This window comes from Spermophilus citellus (genome assembly GCF_964194105.1).
Source record: "Spermophilus citellus genome assembly, chromosome: 16".
Lineage (NCBI taxonomy): Eukaryota > Metazoa > Chordata > Mammalia > Rodentia > Sciuridae > Spermophilus > Spermophilus citellus.
The window spans coordinates 20,551,646-20,571,431 of NC_138196.1; positions in this window are offsets into that span (position 1 = coordinate 20,551,646).

A 19,786-nucleotide genomic window follows, 5' to 3' on the forward strand; every position below is an offset into this window, starting at 1 on the left:
ACTTGACACAATAAAGTAGTTCCAAGTTCTATCTCTATGGTTTGTTTCCTATTGATGTAGCCCTAAGCAGAGACTGGCGCAAATCACTTTCATGGAAAGGGGTTGCCAAGCTTCCAAAAAACTACGAGTTTCCTGAAATCTCAGCACACATTTTTTCACCCAATCTTGATGAAAATTTCAGGTAATGATCAGTACCCCAATCCCACTGGGCTCACCAAATTTCGTTCTTCTAGGTTAAACCGTTCGTTGGCAGTAACAGTTTTAATTTTTAGGTTTCACTCTGTTTTCGCCTATATGGATACATGTAGTTGGAACTCTAAATCCAACACCGTTTGTGCTAGCTCTTTGAACCTTGACACAATAAAGTAGTTGCAATTTCTATCTCTATGTTTTGTTTCCTATTGATGTAGCCCTAAGCAGAGACTGGCGCAAATCACTTTCATGGAAAGGGGTTGCCAAGCTTCCAAAAACTACGAGTTTCCTGAAATCTCAGCACACATTTTTTCACCCAATCTTGATGACACTTTCAGGTAATGATCAGTACCCCATTCCCACTTGGCTCACCAAATTTCGTTCTTCTAGGTTAAACCGTTCGTTGGCAGTAACAGTTTAAATTTTTAGGTTTCACTCTGTTTTCGCCTATATGGATACATGTAGTTGGAACTCTAAATCAAAGACGGTTTGTGCTACCTCTTTGAAACTTCACACAACAACGTAGTTCCAAGTTCTATTTCTATGGTTTGTTTCCTATTGATGTAGCCCTAAGCAGAGACTGGCGCAAATCACTTTCATGGAAAGTGGTTGCCAAGCTTCCAAAAAACTACTAGTTTCCTGAAATCTCAGCACACATTTTTACACCCAATCTGGATCACACTTTCAGGTAATGATCAGTACCCCAATCCCACTTGGCTCAGCAAATTTCGTTCTTCTAGTTTAAACCGTTCGTTGGCAGTAACAGTTTTAATTTTTAGGTTTCACTCTGTTTTCGCCTATATGGATACATGTAGTTGGAACTCTAAATCCAACACCGGTTGTGCTAGCTCTTTGAAACTTGACACAATAAAGTAGTTCCAAGTTCTATCTCTATGGTTTGTTTCCTATTGATGTAGCCCTAAGCAGAGACTGGCGCAAATCACTTTCATGGAAAGGGGTTGCCAAGCTTCCAAAAAACTACGAGTTTCCTGAAATCTCAGCACACATTTTTTCACCCAATCTTGATGAAAATTTCAGGTAATGATCAGTACCCCAATCCCACTGGGCTCACCAAATTTCATTCTTCTAGGTTAAACCGTTCGTTGGCAGTAACAGTTTTAATTTTTAGGTTTCACTCTGTTTTCGCCTATATGGATACATGTAGTTGGAACTCTAAATCCAACACCGTTTGTGCTAGCTCTTTGAACCTTGACACAATAAAGTAGTTGCAATTTCTATCTCTATGTTTTGTTTCCTATTGATGTAGCCCTAAGCAGAGACTGGCGCAAATCACTTTCATGGAAAGGGGTTGCCAAGCTTCCAAAAAACTACGAGTTTCCTGAAATCTCAGCACACATTTTTTCACCCAATCTTGATGACACTTTCAGGTAATGATCAGTACCCCATTCCCACTTGGCTCACCAAATTTCGTTCTTCTAGGTTAAACCGTTCGTTGGCAGTAACAGTTTAAATTTTTAGGTTTCACTCTGTTTTCGCCTATATGGATACATGTAGTTGGAACTCTAAATCAAAGACGGTTTGTGCTACCTCTTTGAAACTTCACACAACAACGTAGTTCCAAGTTCTATTTCTATGGTTTGTTTCCTATTGATGTAGCCCTAAGCAGAGACTGGCGCAAATCACTTTCATGGAAAGTGGTTGCCAAGCTTCCAAAAAACTACTAGTTTCCTGAAATCTCAGCACACATTTTTACACCCAATCTGGATCACACTTTCAGGTAATGATCAGTACCCCAATCCCACTTGGCTCACCAAAGTTCGTTCTTCTAGTTTAAACCGTTCGTTGGCAGTAACAGTTTTAATTTTTAGGTTTCACTCTGTTTTCGCCTATATGGATACATGTAGTTGGAACTCTAAATCCAACACCGGTTGTGCTAGCTCTTTGAAACTTGATACAATAAAGTAGTTGCAATTTCTATCTCTATGGTTTGTTTTCTATTGATGTAGCCCTAAGCAGAGACCTGCGCATATCACTTTCATGGAAAGGGGTTGCCAAGCTTCCAAAAAACTACTAGTTTCCTGAAATCTCAGCACACATTTTTACACCCAATCTTGATGACAATTTCAGGTAATGATCAGGACCCCAATCCCACTTGGCTCACCAAATTTTGTTCTTCTAGGTTAAACCGTTCGTTGCCAGTAACAGTTTTAATTTTTAGGTTTCACTCTGTTTTCTCCTATATGGATACATGTAGTTGGAACTCTAAATCAAAGACGGTTTGAGCTAGCTCTTTGAAACATGACACAATAAAGTAGTTCCAAGTTCTATCTCTATGGTTTGTTTCCTATTGATGTAGCCCTAAGCAGAGACTGGCGCAAATCACTTTCATGGAAAGGGGTTGCCAAGCTTCCAAAAAACTACGAGTTTCCTGAAATCTCAGCACACATTTTTTCACCCAATCTTGATGACACTTTCAGGTAATGATCAGTACCCCAATCCCACTGGGCTCACCAAATTTCGTTCTTCTAGGTTAAACCGTTCGTTGGCAGTAACAGTTTTAATTTTTAGGTTTCACTCTGTTTTCGCCTATATGGATACATGTAGTTGGAACTCTAAATCCAACACCGTTTGTGCTAGCTCTTTGAACCTTGACACAATAAAGTAGTTGCAATTTCTATCTCTATGTTTTGTTTCCTATTGATGTAGCCCTAAGCAGAGACTGGCGCAAATCACTTTCATGGAAAGGGGTTGCCAAGCTTCCAAAAAACTACGAGTTTCCTGAAATCTCAGCACACATTTTTTCACCCAATCTTGATGACACTTTCAGGTAATGATCAGTACCCCATTCCCACTTGGCTCACCAAATTTCGTTCTTCTAGGTTAAACCGTTCGTTGGCAGTAACAGTTTAAATTTTTAGGTTTCACTCTGTTTTCGCCTATATGGATACATGTAGTTGGAACTCTAAATCAAAGACGGTTTGTGCTACCTCTTTGAAACTTCACACAACAACGTAGTTCCAAGTTCTATTTCTATGGTTTGTTTCCTATTGATGTAGCCCTAAGCAGAGACTGGCGCAAATCACTTTCATGGAAAGTGGTTGCCAAGCTTCCAAAAAACTACTAGTTTCCTGAAATCTCAGCACACATTTTTACACCCAATCTGGATCACACTTTCAGGTAATGATCAGTACCCCAATCCCACTTGGCTCACCAAAGTTCGTTCTTCTAGTTTAAACCGTTCGTTGGCAGTAACAGTTTTAATTTTTAGGTTTCACTCTGTTTTCGCCTATATGGATACATGTAGTTGGAACTCTAAATCCAACACCGGTTGTGCTAGCTCTTTGAAACTTGATACAATAAAGTAGTTGCAATTTCTATCTCTATGGTTTGTTTTCTATTGATGTAGCCCTAAGCAGAGACCTGCGCATATCACTTTCATGGAAAGGGGTTGCCAAGCTTCCAAAAAACTACTAGTTTCCTGAAATCTCAGCACACATTTTTACACCCAATCTGGATCACACTTTCAGGTAATGATCAGTACCCCAATCCCACTTGGCTCACCAAAGTTCGTTCTTCTAGTTTAAACCGTTCGTTGGCAGTAACAGTTTTAATTTTTAGGTTTCACTCTGTTTTCGCCTATATGGATACATGTAGTTGGAACTCTAAATCCAACACCGGTTGTGCTAGCTCTTTGAAACTTGATACAATAAAGTAGTTGCAATTTCTATCTCTATGGTTTGTTTTCTATTGATGTAGCCCTAAGCAGAGACCTGCGCATATCACTTTCATGGAAAGGGGTTGCCAAGCTTCCAAAAAACTACTAGTTTCCTGAAATCTCAGCACACATTTTTACACCCAATCTTGATGACAATTTCAGGTAATGATCAGGACCCCAATCCCACTTGGCTCACCAAATTTTGTTCTTCTAGGTTAAACCGTTCGTTGCCAGTAACAGTTTTAATTTTTAGGTTTCACTCTGTTTTCTCCTATATGGATACATGTAGTTGGAACTCTAAATCCAACACGGTTTGTGCTAGCTCTTTGAAACTTGACACAATAAAGTAGTTCCAAGTTCTATCTCTATGGTTTGTTTCCTATTGATGTAGCCCTAAGCAGAGACTGGCGCAAATCACTTTCATGGAAAGGGGTTGCCAAGCTTCCAAAAAACTACGAGTTTCCTGAAATCTCAGCACACATTTTTTCACCCAATCTTGATGACACTTTCAGGTAATGATCAGTACCCCAATCCCACTGGGCTCACCAAATTTCGTTCTTCTAGGTTAAACCGTTCGTTGGCAGTAACAGTTTTAATTTTTAGGTTTCACTCTGTTTTCGCCTATATGGATACATGTAGTTGGAACTCTAAATCCAACACCGTTTGTGCTAGCTCTTTGAACCTTGACACAATAAAGTAGTTGCAATTTCTATCTCTATGTTTTGTTTCCTATTGATGTAGCCCTAAGCAGAGACTGGCGCAAATCACTTTCATGGAAAGGGGTTGCCAAGCTTCCAAAAAACTACGAGTTTCCTGAAATCTCAGCACACATTTTTTCACCCAATCTTGATGACACTTTCAGGTAATGATCAGTACCCCATTCCCACTTGGCTCACCAAATTTCGTTCTTCTAGGTTAAACCGTTCGTTGGCAGTAACAGTTTAAATTTTTAGGTTTCACTCTGTTTTCGCCTATATGGATACATGTAGTTGGAACTCTAAATCAAAGACGGTTTGTGCTACCTCTTTGAAACTTCACACAACAACGTAGTTCCAAGTTCTATTTCTATGGTTTGTTTCCTATTGATGTAGCCCTAAGCAGAGACTGGCGCAAATCACTTTCATGGAAAGTGGTTGCCAAGCTTCCAAAAAACTACTAGTTTCCTGAAAGCTCAGCACACATTTTTACACCCAATCTGGATCACACTTTCAGGTAATGATCAGTACCCCAATCCCACTTGGCTCACCAAATTTCGTTCTTCTAGTTTAAACCGTTCGTTGGCAGTAACAGTTTTAATTTTTAGGTTTCACTCTGTTTTCGCCTATATGGATACATGTAGTTGGAACTCTAAATCCAACACCGGTTGTGCTAGCTCTTTGAAACTTGACACAATAAAGTAGTTCCAAGTTCTATCTCTATGGTTTGTTTCCTATTGATGTAGCCCTAAGCAGAGACTGGCGCAAATCACTTTCATGGAAAGGGGTTGCCAAGCTTCCAAAAAACTACGAGTTCCCTGAAATCTCAGCACACATTTTTTCACCCAATCTTGATGAAAATTTCAGGTAATGATCAGTACCCCAATCCCACTGGGCTCACCAAATTTCGTTCTTCTAGGTTAAACCGTTCGTTGGCAGTAACAGTTTTAATTTTTAGGTTTCACTCTGTTTTCCCCTATATGGATACATGTAGTTGGAACTCTAAATCAAAGACGGTTTGAGCTAGCTCTTTGAAACTTGACACAATAAAGTAGTTCCAAGTTCTATCTCTATGGTTTGTTTCCTATTGATGTACCCCTAAGCAGAGACTGGCGCAAATCACTTTCATGGAAATGGGTTGCCAATCTTCCAAAAAACTACGAGTTTCCTGAAATCTCAGCACAAATTTTTTCACCCAAAGTTGATGACACTTTCAGGTAATGTTCAGTACCCCAATCCCTCTTGGCTCAAAAAATTTCGTTCTTCTAGGTTAAACCGTTCATTGGCAGTAACAGTTTTAATTTTTAGGTTTCACTCTGTTTTCCCCTATATGGATACATGTAGTTGGAACTCTAAATCCAACAAGGTTTGTGCTAGCTCTTTGAAAATTGACACAATAAAGTAGTTCCAAGTTCTGTCTCTACGGTTTGTTTCCTATTGATGTAGCCCTAAGCAGAGACTGGCGCAAATCACTTTTCTCGAAAGGGGTTGCCAAGCCTCCAAAAAACTACTAGTTTCCTGAAATCTCAGCACATATTTTTTCACCCAATCTTCATTACACTTTCAGGTAATGATCAGTACCCCAATCCCACTTGGCTCACCAAATTTCGTTCTTCTAGGTTAAACCGTTCGTTGGCAGTAACTGTTTTAATTTTTAGGTTTCACTCTGTTTTCGCCTATATGGATACATGCAGTTGGAACTCTAAATCCAACACGGTTTGTGCTAGCTCTTTGAAAGTTGACACAATAAAGTAGTTCCAAGTACTATCTCTATGGTTTGTTTCCTATTGATGTAGCCCTAAGTAGAGACTGGCGCAAATCAGTTTCATGGAAAGGGGTTGCCAAGCTTCCAAAAAACTTCGAGTTTCCTGAAATCTCAGCACACATTTTTTCACCCAATCTTCATGACACTTTCAGGAAATGATCAGTACCCCAATCCCACTTGGCTCACCAAATTTCGTTCTTCTAGGTTAAACCGTTCGTTGGCAGTAACAGTTTTAATTTTTAGGTTTCACTCTGTTTTCGCCTATATGGATACATGTAGTTGGACTCTAAATCCAACAAGGTTTGTGCTAGCTCTTTGAAAATTGACACAATAAAGTAGTTCCAAGTTCTGTCTCTACGGTTTCTTTCCTATTGATGTAGCCCTAAGCAGAGACTGGCGCAAATCACTTTTATGGAAAGGGGTTGCCAAGCTTCCAAAAATCTACGAGTTTCCTGAAATCTCAGCACATATTTTTTCACCCAATCTTCATTACACTTTCAGGTAATGATCAGTACCCCAATCCCACTTGGCTCACCAAATTTCGTTCTTCTAGGTTAAACCGTTCGTTGGCAGTAACAGTTTTAATTTTTAGGTTTCACTCTGTTTTCGCCTATATGGATACATGTAGTTGGAACTCTAAATCCAACACGGTTTGTGCTAGCTCTTTGAAAATTGACATAATAAAGTAGTTCCAAGTTCTATCTCTATGGTTTGTTTCCTATTGATGTAGCCCTAAGCAGAGACTGGCGCAAATCACTTTTATGGAAAGGGGTTGCCAAGCTTCCAAAAAACTACGAGTTTCCTGAAATCTCAGCACATATTTTTTCACCCAATCTTCATTACACTTTCAGGTAATGATCAGTACCCAATCCCACTGGGCTCACCAAATTTCGTTCTTCTAGGTTAAACCGTTCGTTGGCAGTAACAGTTTTAATTTTTAGGTTTCACTCTGTTTTCTCCTATATGGATACATGTAGTTGGAACTCTAAATCAAAGACGGTTTGAGCTAGCTGTTTGAAACTTGACACAATAAAGTAGTTCCAAGTTCTATCTCTATGTTTTGTTTCCTATTGATGTAGCCCTAAGCAGAGACTGGCGCAAATCACTTTCATGGAAAGGGGTTGCCAAGCTTCCAAAAAGTACGAGTTTCCTGAAATCTCAGCACACATTTTTTCACCCAATCTTGATGACACTTTCAGGTAATGATCAGTACCCCATTCCCACTTGGCTCACCAAATTTCGTTCTTCTAGGTTAAACCGTTCGTTGGCAGTAACAGTTTAAATTTTTAGGTTTCACTCTGTTTTCGCCTATATGGATACATGTAGTTGGAACTCTAAATCAAAGACGGTTTGTGCTACCTCTTTGAAACTTCACACAACAACGTAGTTCCAAGTTCTATTTCTATGGTTTGTTTCCTATTGATGTAGCCCTAAGCAGAGACTGGCGCAAATCACTTTCATGGAAAGTGGTTGCCAAGCTTCCAAAAAACTACTAGTTTCCTGAAATCTCAGCACACATTTTTACACCCAATCTGGATCACACTTTCAGGTAATGATCAGTACCCCAATCCCACTTGGCTCACCAAATTTCGTTCTTCTAGTTTAAACCGTTCGTTGGCAGTAACAGTTTTAATTTTTAGGTTTCACTCTGTTTTCGCCTATATGGATACATGTAGTTGGAACTCTAAATCCAACACCGGTTGTGCTAGCTCTTTGAAACTTGACACAATAAAGTAGTTCCAAGTTCTATCTCTATGGTTTGTTTTTTATTGATGTAGCCCTAAGCAGAGACTGGCGCAAATCACTTTCATGGAAAGGGGTTGCCAAGCTTCCAAAAAACTACGAGTTTCCTGAAATCTCAGCACACATTTTTTCACCCAATCTTGATGAAAATTTCAGGTAATGATCAGTACCCCAATCCCACTGGGCTCACCAAATTTCGTTCTTCTAGGTTAAACCGTTCGTTGGCAGTAACAGTTTTAATTTTTAGGTTTCACTCTGTTTTCGCCTATATGGATACATGTAGTTGGAACTCTAAATCCAACACCGTTTGTGCTAGCTCTTTGAACCTTGACACAATAAAGTAGTTGCAATTTCTATCTCTATGTTTTGTTTCCTATTGATGTAGCCCTAAGCAGAGACTGGCGCAAATCACTTTCATGGAAAGGGGTTGCCAAGCTTCCAAAAACTACGAGTTTCCTGAAATCTCAGCACACATTTTTTCACCCAATCTTGATGACACTTTCAGGTAATGATCAGTACCCCATTCCCACTTGGCTCACCAAATTTCGTTCTTCTAGGTTAAACCGTTCGTTGGCAGTAACAGTTTAAATTTTTAGGTTTCACTCTGTTTTCGCCTATATGGATACATGTAGTTGGAACTCTAAATCAAAGACGGTTTGTGCTACCTCTTTGAAACTTCACACAACAACGTAGTTCCAAGTTCTATTTCTATGGTTTGTTTCCTATTGATGTAGCCCTAAGCAGAGAATGGCGCAAATCACTTTCATGGAAAGTGGTTGCCAAGCTTCCAAAAAACTACTAGTTTCCTGAAATCTCAGCACACATTTTTACACCCAATCTGGATCACACTTTCAGGTAATGATCAGTACCCCAATCCCACTTGGCTCACCAAATTTCGTTCTTCTAGTTTAAACCGTTCGTTGGCAGTAACAGTTTTAATTTTTAGGTTTCACTCTGTTTTCGCCTATATGGATACATGTAGTTGGAACTCTAAATCCAACACCGGTTGTGCTAGCTCTTTGAAACTTGACACAATAAAGTAGTTCCAAGTTCTATCTCTATGGTTTGTTTCCTATTGATGTAGCCCTAAGCAGAGACTGGCGCAAATCACTTTCATGGAAAGGGGTTGCCAAGCTTCCAAAAAACTACGAGTTTCCTGAAATCTCAGCACACATTTTTTCACCCAATCTTGATGAAAATTTCAGGTAATGATCAGTACCCCAATCCCACTGGGCTCACCAAATTTCATTCTTCTAGGTTAAACCGTTCGTTGGCAGTAACAGTTTTAATTTTTAGGTTTCACTCTGTTTTCGCCTATATGGATACATGTAGTTGGAACTCTAAATCCAACACCGTTTGTGCTAGCTCTTTGAACCTTGACACAATAAAGTAGTTGCAATTTCTATCTCTATGTTTTGTTTCCTATTGATGTAGCCCTAAGCAGAGACTGGCGCAAATCACTTTCATGGAAAGGGGTTGCCAAGCTTCCAAAAAACTACGAGTTTCCTGAAATCTCAGCACACATTTTTTCACCCAATCTTGATGACACTTTCAGGTAATGATCAGTACCCCATTCCCACTTGGCTCACCAAATTTCGTTCTTCTAGGTTAAACCGTTCGTTGGCAGTAACAGTTTAAATTTTTAGGTTTCACTCTGTTTTCGCCTATATGGATACATGTAGTTGGAACTCTAAATCAAAGACGGTTTGTGCTACCTCTTTGAAACTTCACACAACAACGTAGTTCCAAGTTCTATTTCTATGGTTTGTTTCCTATTGATGTAGCCCTAAGCAGAGACTGGCGCAAATCACTTTCATGGAAAGTGGTTGCCAAGCTTCCAAAAAACTACTAGTTTCCTGAAATCTCAGCACACATTTTTACACCCAATCTGGATCACACTTTCAGGTAATGATCAGTACCCCAATCCCACTTGGCTCACCAAAGTTCGTTCTTCTAGTTTAAACCGTTCGTTGGCAGTAACAGTTTTAATTTTTAGGTTTCACTCTGTTTTCGCCTATATGGATACATGTAGTTGGAACTCTAAATCCAACACCGGTTGTGCTAGCTCTTTGAAACTTGATACAATAAAGTAGTTGCAATTTCTATCTCTATGGTTTGTTTTCTATTGATGTAGCCCTAAGCAGAGACCTGCGCATATCACTTTCATGGAAAGGGGTTGCCAAGCTTCCAAAAAACTACTAGTTTCCTGAAATCTCAGCACACATTTTTACACCCAATCTTGATGACAATTTCAGGTAATGATCAGGACCCCAATCCCACTTGGCTCACCAAATTTTGTTCTTCTAGGTTAAACCGTTCGTTGCCAGTAACAGTTTTAATTTTTAGGTTTCACTCTGTTTTCTCCTATATGGATACATGTAGTTGGAACTCTAAATCAAAGACGGTTTGAGCTAGCTCTTTGAAACATGACACAATAAAGTAGTTCCAAGTTCTATCTCTATGGTTTGTTTCCTATTGATGTAGCCCTAAGCAGAGACTGGCGCAAATCACTTTCATGGAAAGGGGTTGCCAAGCTTCCAAAAAACTACGAGTTTCCTGAAATCTCAGCACACATTTTTTCACCCAATCTTGATGACACTTTCAGGTAATGATCAGTACCCCAATCCCACTGGGCTCACCAAATTTCGTTCTTCTAGGTTAAACCGTTCGTTGGCAGTAACAGTTTTAATTTTTAGGTTTCACTCTGTTTTCGCCTATATGGATACATGTAGTTGGAACTCTAAATCCAACACCGTTTGTGCTAGCTCTTTGAACCTTGACACAATAAAGTAGTTGCAATTTCTATCTCTATGTTTTGTTTCCTATTGATGTAGCCCTAAGCAGAGACTGGCGCAAATCACTTTCATGGAAAGGGGTTGCCAAGCTTCCAAAAAACTACGAGTTTCCTGAAATCTCAGCACACATTTTTTCACCCAATCTTGATGACACTTTCAGGTAATGATCAGTACCCCATTCCCACTTGGCTCACCAAATTTCGTTCTTCTAGGTTAAACCGTTCGTTGGCAGTAACAGTTTAAATTTTTAGGTTTCACTCTGTTTTCGCCTATATGGATACATGTAGTTGGAACTCTAAATCAAAGACGGTTTGTGCTACCTCTTTGAAACTTCACACAACAACGTAGTTCCAAGTTCTATTTCTATGGTTTGTTTCCTATTGATGTAGCCCTAAGCAGAGACTGGCGCAAATCACTTTCATGGAAAGTGGTTGCCAAGCTTCCAAAAAACTACTAGTTTCCTGAAAGCTCAGCACACATTTTTACACCCAATCTGGATCACACTTTCAGGTAATGATCAGTACCCCAATCCCACTTGGCTCACCAAATTTCGTTCTTCTAGTTTAAACCGTTCGTTGGCAGTAACAGTTTTAATTTTTAGGTTTCACTCTGTTTTCGCCTATATGGATACATGTAGTTGGAACTCTAAATCCAACACCGGTTGTGCTAGCTCTTTGAAACTTGACACAATAAAGTAGTTCCAAGTTCTATCTCTATGGTTTGTTTCCTATTGATGTAGCCCTAAGCAGAGACTGGCGCAAATCACTTTCATGGAAAGGGGTTGCCAAGCTTCCAAAAAACTACGAGTTCCCTGAAATCTCAGCACACATTTTTTCACCCAATCTTGATGAAAATTTCAGGTAATGATCAGTACCCCAATCCCACTGGGCTCACCAAATTTCGTTCTTCTAGGTTAAACCGTTCGTTGGCAGTAACAGTTTTAATTTTTAGGTTTCACTCTGTTTTCCCCTATATGGATACATGTAGTTGGAACTCTAAATCAAAGACGGTTTGAGCTAGCTCTTTGAAACTTGACACAATAAAGTAGTTCCAAGTTCTATCTCTATGGTTTGTTTCCTATTGATGTACCCCTAAGCAGAGACTGGCGCAAATCACTTTCATGGAAATGGGTTGCCAATCTTCCAAAAAACTACGAGTTTCCTGAAATCTCAGCACAAATTTTTTCACCCAAAGTTGATGACACTTTCAGGTAATGTTCAGTACCCCAATCCCTCTTGGCTCAAAAAATTTCGTTCTTCTAGGTTAAACCGTTCATTGGCAGTAACAGTTTTAATTTTTAGGTTTCACTCTGTTTTCCCCTATATGGATACATGTAGTTGGAACTCTAAATCCAACAAGGTTTGTGCTAGCTCTTTGAAAATTGACACAATAAAGTAGTTCCAAGTTCTGTCTCTACGGTTTGTTTCCTATTGATGTAGCCCTAAGCAGAGACTGGCGCAAATCACTTTTCTCGAAAGGGGTTGCCAAGCCTCCAAAAAACTACTAGTTTCCTGAAATCTCAGCACATATTTTTTCACCCAATCTTCATTACACTTTCAGGTAATGATCAGTACCCCAATCCCACTTGGCTCACCAAATTTCGTTCTTCTAGGTTAAACCGTTCGTTGGCAGTAACTGTTTTAATTTTTAGGTTTCACTCTGTTTTCGCCTATATGGATACATGCAGTTGGAACTCTAAATCCAACACGGTTTGTGCTAGCTCTTTGAAAGTTGACACAATAAAGTAGTTCCAAGTACTATCTCTATGGTTTGTTTCCTATTGATGTAGCCCTAAGTAGAGACTGGCGCAAATCAGTTTCATGGAAAGGGGTTGCCAAGCTTCCAAAAAACTTCGAGTTTCCTGAAATCTCAGCACACATTTTTTCACCCAATCTTCATGACACTTTCAGGAAATGATCAGTACCCCAATCCCACTTGGCTCACCAAATTTCGTTCTTCTAGGTTAAACCGTTCGTTGGCAGTAACAGTTTTAATTTTTAGGTTTCACTCTGTTTTCGCCTATATGGATACATGTAGTTGGACTCTAAATCCAACAAGGTTTGTGCTAGCTCTTTGAAAATTGACACAATAAAGTAGTTCCAAGTTCTGTCTCTACGGTTTGTTTCCTATTGATGTAGCCCTAAGCAGAGACTGGCGCAAATCACTTTTATGGAAAGGGGTTGCCAAGCTTCCAAAAATCTACGAGTTTCCTGAAATCTCAGCACATATTTTTTCACCCAATCTTCATTACACTTTCAGGTAATGATCAGTACCCCAATCCCACTTGGCTCACCAAATTTCGTTCTTCTAGGTTAAACCGTTCGTTGGCAGTAACAGTTTTAATTTTTAGGTTTCACTCTGTTTTCGCCTATATGGATACATGTAGTTGGAACTCTAAATCCAACACGGTTTGTGCTAGCTCTTTGAAAATTGACATAATAAAGTAGTTCCAAGTTCTATCTCTATGGTTTGTTTCCTATTGATGTAGCCCTAAGCAGAGACTGGCGCAAATCACTTTTATGGAAAGGGGTTGCCAAGCTTCCAAAAAACTACGAGTTTCCTGAAATCTCAGCACATATTTTTTCACCCAATCTTCATTACACTTTCAGGTAATGATCAGTACCCAATCCCACTGGGCTCACCAAATTTCGTTCTTCTAGGTTAAACCGTTCGTTGGCAGTAACAGTTTTAATTTTTAGGTTTCACTCTGTTTTCTCCTATATGGATACATGTAGTTGGAACTCTAAATCAAAGACGGTTTGAGCTAGCTGTTTGAAACTTGACACAATAAAGTAGTTCCAAGTTCTATCTCTATGTTTTGTTTCCTATTGATGTAGCCCTAAGCAGAGACTGGCGCAAATCACTTTCATGGAAAGGGGTTGCCAAGCTTCCAAAAAGTACGAGTTTCCTGAAATCTCAGCACACATTTTTTCACCCAATCTTGATGACACTTTCAGGTAATGATCAGTACCCCATTCCCACTTGGCTCACCAAATTTCGTTCTTCTAGGTTAAACCGTTCGTTGGCAGTAACAGTTTAAATTTTTAGGTTTCACTCTGTTTTCGCCTATATGGATACATGTAGTTGGAACTCTAAATCAAAGACGGTTTGTGCTAGCTCTTTGAAACTTCACACAACAACGTAGTTCCAAGTTCTATTTCTATGGTTTGTTTCCTATTGATGTAGCCCTAAGCAGAGACTGGCGCAAATCACTTTCATGGAAAGTGGTTGCCAAGCTTCCAAAAAACTACTAGTTTCCTGAAATCTCAGCACACATTTTTTCACCCAATCTTGATGAAAATTTCAGGTAATGATCAGTACCCCAATCCCACTGGGCTCACCAAATTTCGTTCTTCTAGGTTAAACCGTTCGTTGGCAGTAACAGTTTAAATTTTTAGGTTTCACTCTGTTTTCGCCTATATGGATACATGTAGTTGGAACTCTAAATCCAACACCGTTTGTGCTAGCTCTTTGAACCTTGACACAATAAAGTAGTTGCAATTTCTATCTCTATGTTTTGTTTCCTTTTGATCTATCCCTAAGCAGAGCCTGCCTAAATCACTTTCATGGAAAGGGGTTGCCAAGCTTCCAAAAACTACGAGTTTCCTGAAATCTCAGCACACATTTTTTCACCCAATCTTGATGACACTTTCAGGTAATGATCAGTACCCCATTCCCACTTGGCTCACCAAATTTCGTTCTTCTAGGTTAAACCGTTCGTTGGCAGTAACAGTTTAAATTTTTAGGTTTCACTCTGTTTTCGCCTATATGGATACATGTAGTTGGAACTCTAAATCAAAGACGGTTTGTGCTACCTCTTTGAAACTTCACACAACAACGTAGTTCCAAGTTCTATTTCTATGGTTTGTTTCCTATTGATGTAGCCCTAAGCAGAGAATGGCGCAAATCACTTTCATGGAAAGTGGTTGCCAAGCTTCCAAAAAACTACTAGTTTCCTGAAATCTCAGCACACATTTTTACACCCAATCTGGATCACACTTTCAGGTAATGATCAGTACCCCAATCCCACTTGGCTCACCAAATTTCGTTCTTCTAGTTTAAACCGTTCGTTGGCAGTAACAGTTTTAATTTTTAGGTTTCACTCTGTTTTCGCCTATATGGATACATGTAGTTGGAACTCTAAATCCAACACCGGTTGTGCTAGCTCTTTGAAACTTGACACAATAAAGTAGTTCCAAGTTCTATCTCTATGGTTTGTTTCCTATTGATGTAGCCCTAAGCAGAGACTGGCGCAAATCACTTTCATGGAAAGGGGTTGCCAAGCTTCCAAAAAACTACGAGTTTCCTGAAATCTCAGCACACATTTTTTCACCCAATCTTGATGAAAATTTCAGGTAATGATCAGTACCCCAATCCCACTGGGCTCACCAAATTTCATTCTTCTAGGTTAAACCGTTCGTTGGCAGTAACAGTTTTAATTTTTAGGTTTCACTCTGTTTTCGCCTATATGGATACATGTAGTTGGAACTCTAAATCCAACACCGTTTGTGCTAGCTCTTTGAACCTTGACACAATAAAGTAGTTGCAATTTCTATCTCTATGTTTTGTTTCCTATTGATGTAGCCCTAAGCAGAGACTGGCGCAAATCACTTTCATGGAAAGGGGTTGCCAAGCTTCCAAAAAACTACGAGTTTCCTGAAATCTCAGCACACATTTTTACACCCAATCTGGATCACACTTTCAGGTAATGATCAGTACCCCAATCCCACTTGGCTCACCAAAGTTCGTTCTTCTAGTTTAAACCGTTCGTTGGCAGTAACAGTTTTAATTTTTAGGTTTCACTCTGTTTTCGCCTATATGGATACATGTAGTTGGAACTCTAAATCCAACACCGGTTGTGCTAGCTCTTTGAAACTTGATACAATAAAGTAGTTGCAATTTCTATCTCTATGGTTTGTTTTCTATTGATGTAGCCCTAAGCAGAGACCTGCGCATATCACTTTCATGGAAAGGGGTTGCCAAGCTTCCAAAAAACTACTAGTTTCCTGAAATCTCAGCACACATTTTTACACCCAATCTTGATGACAATTTCAGGTAATGATCAGGACCCCAATCCCACTTGGCTCACCAAATTTTGTTCTTCTAGGTTAAACCGTTCGTTGCCAGTAACAGTTTTAATTTTTAGGTTTCACTCTGTTTTCTCCTATATGGATACATGTAGTTGGAACTCTAAATCAAAGACGGTTTGAGCTAGCTCTTTGAAACATGACACAATAAAGTAGTTCCAAGTTCTATCTCTATGGTTTGTTTCCTATTGATGTAGCCCTAAGCAGAGACTGGCGCAAATCACTTTCATGGAAAGGGGTTGCCAAGCTTCCAAAAAACTACGAGTTTCCTGAAATCTCAGCACACATTTTTTCACCCAATCTTGATGACACTTTCAGGTAATGATCAGTACCCCAATCCCACTGGGCTCACCAAATTTCGTTCTTCTAGGTTAAACCGTTCGTTGGCAGTAACAGTTTTAATTTTTAGGTTTCACTCTGTTTTCGCCTATATGGATACATGTAGTTGGAACTCTAAATCCAACACCGTTTGTGCTAGCTCTTTGAACCTTGACACAATAAAGTAGTTGCAATTTCTATCTCTATGTTTTGTTTCCTATTGATGTAGCCCTAAGCAGAGACTGGCGCAAATCACTTTCATGGAAAGGGGTTGCCAAGCTTCCAAAAAACTACGAGTTTCCTGAAATCTCAGCACACATTTTTTCACCCAATCTTGATGACACTTTCAGGTAATGATCAGTACCCCATTCCCACTTGGCTCACCAAATTTCGTTCTTCTAGGTTAAACCGTTCGTTGGCAGTAACAGTTTAAATTTTTAGGTTTCACTCTGTTTTCGCCTATATGGATACATGTAGTTGGAACTCTAAATCAAAGACGGTTTGTGCTACCTCTTTGAAACTTCACACAACAACGTAGTTCCAAGTTCTATTTCTATGGTTTGTTTCCTATTGATGTAGCCCTAAGCAGAGACTGGCGCAAATCACTTTCATGGAAAGTGGTTGCCAAGCTTCCAAAAAACTACTAGTTTCCTGAAATCTCAGCACACATTTTTACACCCAATCTGGATCACACTTTCAGGTAATGATCAGTACCCCAATCCCACTTGGCTCACCAAAGTTCGTTCTTCTAGTTTAAACCGTTCGTTGGCAGTAACAGTTTTAATTTTTAGGTTTCACTCTGTTTTCGCCTATATGGATACATGTAGTTGGAACTCTAAATCCAACACCGGTTGTGCTAGCTCTTTGAAACTTGATACAATAAAGTAGTTGCAATTTCTATCTCTATGGTTTGTTTTCTATTGATGTAGCCCTAAGCAGAGACCTGCGCATATCACTTTCATGGAAAGGGGTTGCCAAGCTTCCAAAAAACTACTAGTTTCCTGAAATCTCAGCACACATTTTTACACCCAATCTTGATGACAATTTCAGGTAATGATCAGGACCCCAATCCCACTTGGCTCACCAAATTTTGTTCTTCTAGGTTAAACCGTTCGTTGCCAGTAACAGTTTTAATTTTTAGGTTTCACTCTGTTTTCTCCTATATGGATACATGTAGTTGGAACTCTAAATCAAAGACGGTTTGAGCTAGCTCTTTGAAACTTGACACAATAAAGTAGTTCCAAGTTCTATCTCTATGGTTTGTTTCCTATTGATGTAGCCCTAAGCAGAGACTGGCGCAAATCACTTTCATGGAAAGGGGTTGCCAAGCTTCCAAAAAACTACGAGTTTCCTGAAATCTCAGCACACATTTTTTCACCCAATCTTGATGACACTTTCAGGTAATGATCAGTACCCCAATCCCACTGGGCTCACCAAATTTCGTTCTTCTAGGTTAAACCGTTCGTTGGCAGTAACAGTTTTAATTTTTAGGTTTCACTCTGTTTTCGCCTATATGGATACATGTAGTTGGAACTCTAAATCCAACACCGTTTGTGCTAGCTCTTTGAACCTTGACACAATAAAGTAGTTGCAATTTCTATCTCTATGTTTTGTTTCCTATTGATGTAGCCCTAAGCAGAGACTGGCGCAAATCACTTTCATGGAAAGGGGTTGCCAAGCTTCCAAAAAACTACGAGTTTCCTGAAATCTCAGCACACATTTTTTCACCCAATCTTGATGACACTTTCAGGTAATGATCAGTACCCCATTCCCACTTGGCTCACCAAATTTCGTTCTTCTAGGTTAAACCGTTCGTTGGCAGTAACAGTTTAAATTTTTAGGTTTCACTCTGTTTTCGCCTATATGGATACATGTAGTTGGAACTCTAAATCAAAGACGGTTTGTGCTACCTCTTTGAAACTTCACACAACAACGTAGTTCCAAGTTCTATTTCTATGGTTTGTTTCCTATTGATGTAGCCCTAAGCAGAGACTGGCGCAAATCACTTTCATGGAAAGTGGTTGCCAAGCTTCCAAAAAACTACTAGTTTCCTGAAATCTCAGCACACATTTTTACACCCAATCTGGATCACACTTTCAGGTAATGATCAGTACCCAAATCCCACTTGGCTCACCAAAGTTCGTTCTTCTAGTTTAAACCGTTCGTTGGCAGTAACAGTTTTAATTTTTAGGTTTCACTCTGTTTTCGCCTATATGGATACATGTAGTTGGAACTCTAAATCCAACACCGGTTGTGCTAGCTCTTTGAAACTTGATACAATAAAGTAGTTGCAATTTCTATCTCTATGGTTTGTTTTCTATTGATGTAGCCCTAAGCAGAGACCTGCGCATATCACTTTCATGGAAAGGGGTTGCCAAGCTTCCAAAAAACTACTAGTTTCCTGAAATCTCAGCACACATTTTTACACCCAATCTTGATGACAATTTCAGGTAATGATCAGGACCCCAATCCCACTTGGCTCACCAAATTTTGTTCTTCTAGGTTAAACCGTTCGTTGCCAGTAACAGTTTTAATTTTTAGGTTTCACTCTGTTTTCGCCTATATGGATACATGTAGTTGGAACTCTAAATCCAACACCGGTTGTGCTAGCTCTTTGAAACTTGACACAATAAAGTAGTTCCAAGTTCTATCTCTATGGTTTGTTTCCTATTGATGTAGCCCTAAGCAGAGACTGGCGCAAATCACTTTCATGGAAAGGGGTTGCCAAGCTTCCAAAAAACTACGAGTTCCCTGAAATCTCAGCACACATTTTTTCACCCAATCTTGATGAAAATTTCAGGTAATGATCAGTACCCCAATCCCACTGGGCTCACCAAATTTCGTTCTTCTAGGTTAAACCGTTCGTTGGCAGTAACAGTTTTAATTTTTAGGTTTCACTCTGTTTTCCCCTATATGGATACATGTAGTTGGAACTCTAAATCAAAGACGGTTTGAGCTAGCTCTTTGAAACTTGACACAATAAAGTAGTTCCAAGTTCTATCTCTATGGTTTGTTTCCTATTGATGTACCCCTAAGCAGAGACTGGCGCAAATCACTTTCATGGAAATGGGTTGCCAATCTTCCAAAAAACTACGAGTTTCCTGAAATCTCAGCACAAATTTTTTCACCCAAAGTTGATGACACTTTCAGGTAATGTTCAGTACCCCAATCCCTCTTGGCTCAAAAAATTTCGTTCTTCTAGGTTAAACCGTTCATTGGCAGTACAGTTTTAATTTTTAGGTTTCACTCTGTTTTCCCCTATATGGATACATGTAGTTGGAACTCTAAATCCAACAAGGTTTGTGCTAGCTCTTTGAAAATTGACACAATAAAGTAGTTCCAAGTTCTGTCTCTACGGTTTGTTTCCTATTGATGTAGCCCTAAGCAGAGACTGGCGCAAATCACTTTTCTCGAAAGGGGTTGCCAAGCCTCCAAAAAACTACTAGTTTCCTGAAATCTCAGCACATATTTTTTCACCCAATCTTCATTACACTTTCAGGTAATGATCAGTACCC